The sequence below is a fragment of the Podarcis filfolensis genome (genome assembly GCF_964270895.1).
Source record: "Podarcis filfolensis genome assembly, chromosome: 8".
Taxonomy (NCBI): Eukaryota; Metazoa; Chordata; class Lepidosauria; order Squamata; family Lacertidae; genus Podarcis; species Podarcis filfolensis.
Window position 1 is genome coordinate 17134726 of NC_139611.1, and position 12340 is coordinate 17147065.

The following is a 12340-nucleotide window of genomic DNA, read 5'->3' on the forward strand; positions in this document are numbered from 1 at the left end:
TTGTTTTTTTAACTGAAGGCTCCACAGGGCAGAAGAGCACTCCTCAAGCATCATTGTGTGGAAACATCCATTGAAATAGGATCAGAACAAATGCAAAACAGTGCCCCTAACTTGGACAGCCACTACCATACCATGGTTGGTGGTACTGAAAGCCACTGCGAGGTTGAGAATTAACAGAGACACAGTTCCCCTGTCTCTCTCCTAATGGAGATCATCATACAGTGCAACTATCCCAGAGCAGTGGCGGAGATGGCGCGCGTCCCAGGGGCATAGCGTGCAGCCCACAGGGGCGTGGCAAGTGTCCTGGGGGCATGGCACACTGCTTGCAGGGGCGTGGCACCCAGCGCAGGTGGGGGGGCAGCGCGGGCGGGGGGGCAGCTGGGGGCGGTATGCTCCCCCCACACTCCTCTTCCTCCACCACTGCCCCAGAGCCATTCACCTTGACATGGATGTTGAGGTCTCCCAGAACTAGCAGTCCTCTGAGACCAAGGTGAAAACTACACACATATTAAAAAAAACTGCTGTGAAAATTCTTTTTTTATATAAAAAAAGTTTTGAAAAAATATATTGAATTTGCCATAGCTCACCGTCGCCATCTAGTCTCACATTTGTATATGGCACTTTACAACACACTTAAACGTTTTATTTGAAGCTGTGTAGCTGAGTCCCAGTGTCAGCTCAGGCACAGGGTGGTAAACCAGCAGATTCCCTCAAGTGTCCCAATTGCCCAATGGCAGGGACACACGCTCTGTATCCTCACTGTAATAAATGAAAATCTGCCCTTATTCCCTTAAGGGGGACACAAGAGCCCTTATAGAGTCTTTTGCAGGTTCTCCATGGGCAGGGAGCCTGGAGAAAGTGAGAGACGGGATCTCTATAGATCACAGCAACTTCCCCTCGTTAACACTCAAGTCAGCCATGATGCTGCACAGTACCCATGTGGGCGTAGCGGGGTGAGGCAAACTCTGCCAGGCTCACCCACCCAGGTCTCAAGCCATATGGACGAAATCGGCCTCCTGGTCCAGAATCTGATCATGGATGAGGGAGGTCTTACTCCAAGCAGATCTGGCATTCAGCAATAAAGAAAATCAACAATAGCCTGCTCCATATATCCCTTAGTGTAGTACGCAATTAATATATGGATGATGCCCATGCCGATAACCAACGCATGGTGAACATGTTGCATTCATTTTATGTGGTGAACTGCCCCCTGATCTTTGAATGAATAATAATAACAATAATAATTTTATTATTTATACCTTGCCCATCTGGCTGGGGTTTCCCCATGAAAGGCCGGATTTAGGTTTAATGAGGCCCTAAGCTACTGAAGGTAAAGGGGCCCTTTATATGTCCAGCTGTCCCTTGTCAACAACAAATTGCCGCTTTTTTGTGTTAAATATATGCTACAGTATATGGTAATTTATGGAATAGGTCCATAATAGGACCTAGAATGCTACAGGAGCTATACGTCACAAAATTGCCCTAAAATTCATACCTGGACTTGTTTCGATTAATGTCTGCAGGAGACTTTGTGGATATTTAAGTTATAATTAGAAAAATCTTAATAATTATTCATCAAGGAAACAGCTTATAAGATGTAAATAAGCATGCCAGAAACAGGATAAAGGAAGTCTTTATTTTATTTGGTTGTTTGTATTGTTGTATATTATGCTTGTTGTTTGTTATGTTTGTGTCTGATGGGGGTGGATTTCTGTGTTGAGGGGTGGGGGGTTTGTGTTATGTTGTAAATAAAATTTCCAATAAAAATTTATCATAATAGGACCTAGAATAGGACCTAATAGCTATCTAAAGCCATTTGCACACAACAAATAAGAGCCTAAACAACACAAAACACTGTTGCTGTATGTAGGTTTTATTTTATTTGTTTTTTATATTATATTTTTCCCTTTAGTTTTTTGGGGGGCCCCCAAGAGAGTGGGGCCCTAAGCTATAGCTTGTTTAGCTTATACGTAAATCCGGCACTGATTACACATGTAATAAATGATCATGGCGACATTTCACGTTTAAATGGTGGCATAATGAAAACTCTTATGATAAAGACTCCAACATACAATTATTAAATACAGTAATATGCTAATTAATAGAATTTACATAAGGGAGATATAAAGAAATTCTGCTAGATAACTTCAATAAAAAGAAGGGACGGGGGGGAAAACCCACAACCACACACTTTGAAGATACAAAAATACATGAGGGGAAACTGCGTGTATTTGAGGGCGAAGGGCGGGGGAGGGGAGTAGCGCCCCCCCCCCGACCCCCAAGCACAGCGCGCCAACCGTCGCGGGCGCGAGGAAGAATCCCCGCCCCCGGCCTCCCGCCTCGCCCAATCCCAATCCCGCTCCCTTCCTACTCACTCAAACATACATATGCACTCTCTCTCTCACACACACTCTTTTTTAAATCACTTCCATCCTTTGCCCTGATTGGTCGCGGCTTCTTTGCCGGGGTCATGAGGTCCCTCCTCCTCCTCCCCCACCGCACACATCTATATACACACACGCACATTCATAGACAGGCACACACCGGCTCCAGCAGCCAATGAGGAGGCGCGATACTGGTATGTGGCGCTGGCCTGTCTGGGGGTGGTTGCTGGGTGTCTCTTTGGTTGTGTGAGGAAGAGGAGGAGGAGGAGGAGAAGGAAGGAGAGAGAGAGAGAGGAAGAAGAAAAGAGAGGAGCTCACACTGCTGCTATTATTGCTTATCTCTCTCTCTCTCTCCCTTCACCTTCTTTTGCATATATATTTCCTCACAGAAGGAAAAGAGGAGGGTGTGCATTGAGCTGGCTGGATTATCTCTTCCTCCCCCCTCCTCAATATTCACCCATCTTTTTCCTTCACCCCCACTGGCTTCCTCCTGCTCCTCTTGCACGACCCCCCAGCCCTCTCTTAATCCCTTTTTCTTTCCCCTCACCCGCCCCCCACCCCCACTGAGCACATTGTCTCCTCCCACAACAGTCTCGGGCCCCCTCCTCAATCTTTGGCCTCTTCCGCCTCCCCTAAAAGAAACAACCCCAAACCCTGAAGAATCTGACTCCATAAGCATCAGAGGATCCAACTGAGTCAGTCTCCCACCCCTCCCCCTCCCCTGCTTCCATTCATAATAGAAGCCCCCTCCCATCACCACATCTCTTGCTTTTCCTCCACAATCTCGTTCTTTCTATCCCCCCCTTTTTTTGCTGGGGGGCTTCCATAGCCTCTTTCCCAGAAACCCAAATCCACAGCAACACATATATTTTAGCCCTGACCCTTCCACAACTCTCCCCTCCCCATCCCATTCTTCCCCTGCTTCTTTTAGACTTTCCTTGGGATCTACCCATTGTCCCCCACCCCCACCACCAAAAAGAATCTACTGATGGTGTGATCTGTGAGGTGAAGGTGAGTAAGGAAGTTCTCTTTGAATTGCTTTTTGCTTTTTTATTTATTTCCTTCCCCATGGTTTGTGCAGGAAGTGATATGGGGTAGGTGGGAAATTGGAAGGGTTTTTTTTGTGTATGTGTGTGTTTTGGTTGAGGTGTGCTTAAAAGGCCCCTTTAAACACCTGGTGGTTTCACATGTAGCTCAAAAAGATTTCGGTAGAGAACTGGAGATTTTGTTGTTAGAGGCTGATTCTGCCCCACCCCCAGCCACTCCATGAAGTGTTTTGAGAAACTGGGTTTTTGTGTATGTGCATATTATGAATCGGAATGACTGTTGAATTCTTCAGATGACTCTTGAATGGATACTGGGAGTCCATGTGGATGCAATTCAAAAAGAGGTTGAGATTGGTGATTTGTAACATTTGCTTTCTTCCTGTCACTGCTGGTATCTAGTTAGATTCATTCTTTGTTTTACCAGTCACTGATTGGTGAAACCCCCTCCCCTCCAAAAAATAAAGGATAACTTTGTCTTCTATGCACATTTTAAATAGATGGAAGATTTGCAGAAGATTTGGGGGTGGGAAGAGACTATTCTCTGTACAATATGGAAACATATCAACTTCAGTGATTTCCCCCCTTCCCTTTTTTATTTTAGTGTGTGAACTGTTTTAGTTGATAATCATTCCCAGTGTGATCTCTCTCTCTCTGTGTGTGTGTATGTGTGTGTGACAAACCCTCCCAAATGGGTTGTTAGGAAAGAGTAAGCTGTGCCCCATTTTGTGAATGAATTGTGTGGAGACCTTTGGTTGCATTAAGAGAAGATTGTATCAATGTGTGTAATCACAGCCTCTCTGAGATACTTGCCTTTGACTTGCACAGACACATACATATATGTTCACCCTTCTTTTTAAGATTTGGGAGATATTTGGGAACATAGAGGTGTGGGAGGGGAGAGAGCAGAAGCTAAACTCCTGAAAACTATAACAGTTGGTGAAGTTGGCTGTAAGAAAACAAAATGATTCATTCATTCATTCATTCATTCGAGCATGTGGTTGAGTTTGGTTTATTTTTGAATACTGTTTTGCTGTTGCTTTTAATTTAGTGACTGACTTTGCTTGTGAACAGCTTTATTTCTGGGTTTTATAGTGCCATGTCATTTTACAAAAAAGTGTATTTGTGTGTGTGTGTGTGTGTGTGTGTGTGTATACCCCCCTTTTGTGGTTTGTGTGTGTGCCTAGTTTCTGATCTGTTCTGCTGTAAAGTGAAACTCCAGTCGATAGTATTCATTACTATAAGTGATATAAACATTTGGTCTCTGTTTATTACAAATGTATGTCAAGATTCAGAATGCCTTTGTTTTTTTCAATTAACAAATATATCTGAAATGTCATGTTCCACAACAAGCAAGTAATTATAAGTGTATTTTACTCTTGTTGCTAACACTTAATTTAACTCTTAACTGTTGGCACAGCTAGGTGCTAAATACATACAATAGCACTCCATTTGGTGTGCCTTTATGTGTGTAGACTGCTTTCATAGGATGTGGGGAGCCTGAAGATTGGGGTGAGGGAAGTACAGTTACTAGGTGTGGAATCTGATTTAAAAAGTGATTGACTTCTTTTGGTTTTGTTCCTGGAGCATGCACTATAATTTATTTGCCAGGATCAATTTCTTTCGTTTTAATGATTTCTTCTTGTGGGTGGTGAGCTGCTATGCTAATCTATTAGTTAGTGAGGACTGAAGGAAAGAGAGGGAGAGACCCACACAATGCCTAGGGTGGGATCTTATTGTTCACTTTCTCTCATAGTTAGAGCCATGCTTGCCTACAGAGAAATATAAAGCATTTCCCCCTCCTCTTCTCTCCCCCCCTTGCTTTTTTAGCTGGGAAGCATTACTCTATTACTTCTGCCTTTACAAGGTTAGAGAGAGGCCATCCAAGGTGAATGGAAGAAAAGCCAACATCCACCTAAAGCTCCTTCTTTCCTCTTCCCTTTTCTTAGACTTAGCTTCTCCTGCTGTTCCTGTGTGTGAGTGAATTTCAAAGGTGATAACAGTAAACTCTAGAGGTTGTAGCCAGTGTTAAGTCAGCCGAAGAGTAGAAGCATTGAAATTGATGGGCATGACTGTCTTAGGACCATACATTTCAGTGAGTCTACTTTGAGTAGAACTCAGTTGGATATAATCCTAGGCTTCCAGTTTGCATAGAGTGGTCTCCCTTTCTTCCTCCAAAGAAAATTGCCAGAGCTTTCTGAGTAACAATGTATTCATTCCTCCTTATTCCTGAATGTAGCACCTTATGTCCACAAGACAGGTGTGTTTTGTTCTGCATGCAGAAATTATCACGTTCAGTTCCTGGCTCTTTCCAGTTGAGAGACTCAGGTAGGAGGTGTCAGGAAAGCCTTTTCTTTGCCTCAGATCCTGGAGAGCTGCTGCCAGCCAGAGCAGGCAGTACTGATTTTGATAAAGAGAGTCTGACAGCTTCTCATGTTTCAGACAGTGTCAGAAACTAGTCAGGTGCCAGGCACGTTTTGTGACTGGTGTGGGTCCAATTGCCACCTGGGGAGATCTCTAGATGCCAGGTCGATGACTGGGGAAAGCAAAATGTCACTTAGAGAAGGATCTGAAATATTTGCTTGAAGATCAAATTTGTTTTATTCTGGAGTGTTTTATTTGATGTTTTGATGTGTTGTAAACTGCTTTGAGATTTGTTTCAAAAAATATAAAGTGGTATGATGATGATGGTGATGATGAAAATAATAATCCCACTGCAACCCCCCCCCCCCAAAAAAACCTGCACTTAGAAATTCCATTGTGGCAAATGCAACCCATATTTAAGGTGCCATTTGGCAATTAGATTATATATCTGAGTTTCTAACACTGGCAAGAGTAACCAATAACCCTACAAGGTATGTTTGTATATGGATCGCTCTATGGCAGAGGTGGGCTGACCCGAGTCTTGTGTGGTATTCCAGTACACCAATCTAATTTTTTATGAGTGTATTTTAAATTTACTGTACAAAACAAGAGTGCTTAGGATCCCTTCTCAATTAAGGCATCACTAGTCTGTGGGACGCGGGTGGAGCTGTGGGTTAAACCACAGAGCCTAGGACTTGCCGATCAGAAGGTCGGCGGTTTGAATCCCCGCAACGGGGTGAGCTCCTGTTGCTCAGTCCCTGCTCCTACCAACCTAACAGTTCAAAAGTACATCAAAGTGCAAGTAGATAAATAGGTACTGCTCCGGCGGGAAGGTAAACAGCATTTCCGTGTGCTGCTCTGGTTCGCCAGAAGCGCCTTAGTCATTCTGGCCACATGACCTGGAAGCTGTACGCCGGCTCCCTCGACCAATAAAAAAGAAAAACGTAGGCGGTCCCTTGTTGGATCAGACCAGGGATTCCAGCAGGCCATGGTAGTCTACCAGAAGCTGTCTGGGGATCAAACTGTGAGCTGTCTTCTGCTTTCTGCCATCCCCTTGTGTATACCCCCCCAATCCCTCAACGATGAAGATGGTGGTTGTCTGCTTAAGGTAGCTTTTTGTGTCCTGCTTCACTTCTTAACCTCCAAGTGTTCCTGGCATCCTTTCAAATGTAAGTTGTTCCTTCTAAAGCCCTTGGCAATGGATAACAAATATTAACTAATCTCCTTGTAATGAAATTCCATCTATGCTTCTCTAGTAACCAGATTCCTTTGGCTTCAGGTTCATAACCCTCCTTGTTTTCTGTTGTATATCTTTCTCTTTTCCATGCCTTGCTTTTAGGCCAGCAGTTATTTCATAGGGATGCCATTATAAGACATAGTCTGGCCAAGAAATAGGTCAGTGGTTGAACATAAGAGTTTTCACTGGGACTTGACTTGTGGTGGGAGGTATTTGTAATAATGAGCTTCGACAAGACCCTGCTCTGAATTATTAATTTAACTCTCCATGTCTGCTAGCTTTTCCAGCTAATTGCAGAGCCTGGACTCCTAAGTTGTATCTTCTGACAGTGTTAGCCCCCAAGGGCAGAAGAACTGCCTTGTGGATTGGACAAAAGGACCATTTATTCTAGGAGTGGGCAACATGTGGCTCTCCAGATGGTATTGAACTCAAGCTCCCATTAGTCCCATTCAGCATGGCCAGTGGTCAGGGATGAAGAGAGTTGTAGTCCTGCCAGATGTTTCCCAGAAAAGGGCATGGAAGGAATGGCTTTTCTTTGTTGGTTTCCAGCATCTGGATTTCTGGTTGTATATTACATGCTAACATGGACACATTTAGCTATTGTGGTTAATAGCCCTTGAGGGACAGGAATGTGTATAAAATGTAAAAGACTGTCCTTTGCATCAAATAAAACAAAACTCATTACCCTCAGGGATGTGATGGAGGACAGGTTCATCCCATACATTTAAAGCACATCCAATGTACATTTAAAGTATATGACTTACTCCCAAAAAATACTGGAAACTGTAGTTTCCCCCTCATAGAGCAACAATTCCAGCAACCTTAACAAACTACAGTTCCCAGAATTCCTTGGGGGAGGCCATTTGCTTTAAATATTCAACATATATTTAAATGTATGATGTTTTAAATGTATGGTGTGGGTTTGCTCCAGGTAGGTGGCACTGCTAGAATAACAATCCTCTCCTCCATGAAATACCACCCTCCATGCATCTTCCTTAGGAGGCAAAGCTCCTATTCAAGCTTGCATAGTGACCCCTCTGTTCACAAAATGAGAACTGATGGAAGATGCCAGAGCAGGCACAAATCTTGGGCGCTGTTCTGAAATCACTGAGTTTGTTCTATTATTAAGGATGCTGACATTCTTATTATTGATTGACCATACTCGGAACAATCTAAAGCCATATTGTCATTTTACAGACCTGATGGAGATTAAGCCACTTGCCTCAGTGTAAGGTCTTGTCAAGTACAATAGGCAGGGAAAAAGGAGATTATGTCTGCCACCCCAAGTGCCGTGGAGGAAAAGCAGTATGCATGTGTAATAAAGCCTGTATGTAATACAGACAGCATACATGCGTAATAAACGACACAGATAAATTCAATCGTCTTGGATCATGGGTTGGCCTCCCTAATTTCTCTTGACTCGCTCCAGTTTCTCTGTGTGCCTCAGTCACTAATACTGCTGGTTTTGTTTTCAAAGGAGGCTGTAGCCCTTTCCTCCCTTTTTTGTATAAAGACTTGTTTTCCCCTATGGGCTTGATGTCTCTGGGGTTTCAAAACATACTGTGGGCTTCATTTGGTCTGTCCCATCATATAAATGGATGAGGAGGCATGCATTGAAATGCTTTGTGAATCCCCTGCTATAATAAAAATATTGGGCATGGATATCAGACTAATTGCCATGGCAAGCTGCTTGTGCTGTGTGCCACCTCTAGTAAATTGGAAAGAATCACTAGATGTTCAGAGGTGATAAAGTGAAATTAAAACAAATCTGAGTTAAAAATGAGTTCGAATGAAAACGAGCCAGGAAAGGAGGTGTATTCACTAATGCAACCTAAATTGACCTGGATTCTGTTTATCTTTAATTCACCTCACCCACAGAATACAAATTAGTCTATTCTCATTATGTATGCATACATCCATTTACACTAATGGGAGTTTATTTTTGAGGTAGGGTGCAGTGGCAGAACTGCGGCTTGGCATTCTCATTTGTGGCTTTAAATCAATGAACACAATATTTGCCTGTAATATTATTTTGGCCAAAGAAAGTGTCTGGAATTACTCTTATTGTTTGCAAGAAGAGGACTTAACATTTTCTGGACTGATAGTCAGAATGGATTGTGAAGATGCTCAAATGGAACTGGGAGTCAATTCTAGAGGCTCCTCCCTGGTCAGTGATGTTTTCACAAGAGGGTTATTCTATATCAAGTGATCAAACTTTTTTACCTCATGTCAATCCAATTTTCTTAATATTTTGTACACTTGTTGAATGATCAAAACTAAATTTAAATCTAAAATTTTAATTTTTTCTCTCACCCCTTTGTGAATTATGAGGGTTTGAAAAAAATCCGGCCTTGCTGGACTACACGAAAACCTTAAAAGCTCAGCCCAGAATTGAGAAACTAAAAACACCACTCTAAAACATCAATCCCTTCAGAACTTTATGAGCTTTAATATGATATGTCACATGATGGACTTACTTTAAAATTTAAATTTAAGTTACAAAATTTAAATTTTAAAAAGTGATTAAAAATTAACATGATTTAAAATTTCCAAAAAAATTTATTGATTATTTAATATTTTTAAGAGCTACCTGCAAATTTTCATCTTTGGCTCTCAATGAGATCATATTTAGAATAAATATTTTGTAAATACCTGTCTGCCTTATTGGGTTCTGTTTCATGAATTGTTGTAATGTTCATGAAATGAAATACTAACAAGAATTCTTTCAAAGCATTAATTCTGTCACACAGTTGCAAGCTATCACTCGGCTTTGGAACACATTTTTAAAAGAAAAGCCTAACTAGCTTTTCAGATACCTTTTAATTGAGTAACTTTCTAAAGAAATGTCTGAAGTAACTGATATTATAGTTTGGTCTTATTTTGTTGTATTTTACTACAAGAAGACCCATTTATCCAAAATAGAACCCTGTAAGGCAGACCTGTATTAGGCAGACCTTAGAAATATTAAATAGTCAATAATTTTTTGGGGGAATTTTTAAATCATATTTATTTTTGTAATCACTTTTTAAAATTTTCAGTTTTGAAACTTAAATTTAGAATTTAAAGTAATAATAAGTAAGTAACACTGGCTGTGCTTTTAGGGCCCAACAGAGGAAGCTGTCTTATATGAAGATGTGCACTGACTGGCAGCAGCTCTAAATGTTTTCAGGCAGGAGCCTCTCCCATCTGTACCTGGAGATGCTGGGGAATTGAACTTGGGACCTTCTGCATGCAAGGCTGATAGTCTACCACTGAGCTATCGCCCTTCCACAAGTCATGCTTGGCCTTGATAGGATATCTAATCTGCAGTTAACACAGAATCTGCACTGAAGTGTTTGAGTTCTTGTCTCTGATATCTTTCTGAGCTTTGGAGGCATTGAATTGCTTTCAGACAACCAGCATGGGGTTAGGGTTGAGCCCTTGCCACATTTCCTTCCTAAGTCTGATGGAGAATGGGGTGGCTTCTGGCGCTTTGGCACAGAGCTTTGGTAGCATTTGCCAGAGGCAAGAGGGATGCTGGATATGGAGGTGAATTTGGGCATCCCTGTCCTCACTCACAACATGCATATGATTCTGTGCATGTTGAGACACAGACAGTGGGCTCCTTAATTCCCTCTCACTCAGTACAGATAGTGATGGAGACTTTGGCCTTCCTCTTTGTTTATTTACCTTTGTTTTCATTCCTACATCCTTGTGTTTTGAGTCCTTCAGAAGATTGAGCAATGAAGCTGCATAAAAGGTGAGGGCTCTGCCCAAGCATTTGTTGCCATTCCCAATATTAAGAAGGAGTTAAGGAGCCATTTGTGCATCTGGAGGCTAATAGCAATGAGCTATTCTGGGCATTGTGGGGAAGGAAATTCAGTCCTCATTCTACCAGTCCTCTATATACTTACAAAATTGACTCTTCTCTGTTTTGCTTTTATAGAGGACAATGTAGCCTGAGCTTGTGTTGTCTAGTACCCTGGTTATTTCCTCCCTTGTTCTGTTCTTCATTAGCTGTTCTGAAATTGTACTTACTGGTAAGCGTGTTTCGCTGCATCAAATGCAGGTTTTTATTTTTGTGGGGTCGGGGCATGGACCTCAGACAACCTGTGAAATACTGCCTTGACACAATGTGCCCTGTGAAGCTGTGGAAGCGTCACTTGCAGGAGAGCTTGCTCTGTGTTTTTTTTTTAATGATACGACTTTGCTCAGCCCAGAGGTAACATGCTGAAAGTGAGCAACTGGCATGGGAGATGAGAAATAACTACAGTGGTACCTCCGGTTACGAACTTTATTTATTTCGGAGGTCTGTTCTTAACCCAAAACTGTTCTTAACCTGAGGTGTGCTTTCGCTAATGGCGCCTCCCACTGCCGCCGGGCCGCCAGCGCACGACTTCTGCTCACATCCCGGGGCAAAGTTTGCAACCAGGAGACCTACTTCCAGGTTAGTGGAGCTTGTAACCCGAAGCGTTCATAAGGAGGACAGTACGTAACATGAGGTTCCACTGTATTTTGAAAGCTGAAGGAGGCAGCCAAAGGAGGACAGTGGATGCCAACAGGCTTGGTACAGTATGAGACATGTCTAAGCAACAGAAGCCAGTACCATGTCAGAAGCACAGGTCAGCTTTGCCAAATATCCGAAGCTGCCATCTTTGAAGTTGGAGCATCGGTGCATCTTAACTCAGGATTGTTTCCTCTCAGCCTCACTCACCTCACAGAGTGTTTGTTGTGGGGGAGGAAGGGAAAGGAGAATGTTAGCTGCTTTGAGACTCCTTTGGGTAGTGATAAAGCGGGATATCAAATCCAAACTCTTCTTCTTCTTCTTCTTCTTCCTCAGCCTGGTTCCCCAGGTATTTCCCCATCACTTGCTACCCGGCATCTGATAACAGTGATGGAAACCTTGGGCTCGGGGGCCAAATGCAGCCCTCTCTCTGCCTGGCTGTCCAGAATCTCCTGTGGTCGTGCTGCAATCCAGCCTTCAGCACCTCTCCCCAGTCCTCACAAGACTTGCTCCTTGCTCTTTTGCCTGGCTGGAATTCATCCTTGAATGGTCATAATGCCTCTTGCTTGGTGAACGAAGGATGGAAGTTGTATGTGTAAACTGCTGAATTTGTGTGTGTGTGGGAGGTAGTGTACTGGATAGAGGTAAGCATTGCATCCATTGATCTGACCACATTTGCCCTTGGCCCCACTGGTGCACAGCCTCGGGAAGGTATTCCAAAAGGGAATGTGGTCCTCCAGCTGAAACAGAGCAGGAGTTGGGAACCTACCTTACAGCCCCTTTCCAGATCATTTCAGATCTTCCCTGCTTGCACTCTCTTGAAGTTTAA

The 12340-nt window shown here is 42.9% G+C and overlaps 1 protein-coding gene across 24 annotated transcripts in view; it reads left to right on the plus strand.

The window, feature by feature from the left end:
• Positions 1-2470: 2470 nt before the first annotated feature.
• Positions 2471-12340, plus strand: part of RERE (arginine-glutamic acid dipeptide repeats) — a 340184-nt gene continuing 330314 nt past the window's right edge. For 12 of the 24 annotated variants that reach the window (XM_083628421.1, XM_083628446.1, XM_083628436.1 and 9 more), the window contains exon 1: positions 2619-3395. The gene's annotated coding sequence lies outside the window, so the exon portion shown is untranslated. Of the gene's footprint in view, positions 2579-2617; positions 3396-12340 lie in introns of those variants that run through there. The other 12 variants (XM_083628422.1, XM_083628449.1, XM_083628420.1 and 9 more) reach the window with 3 other exon arrangements.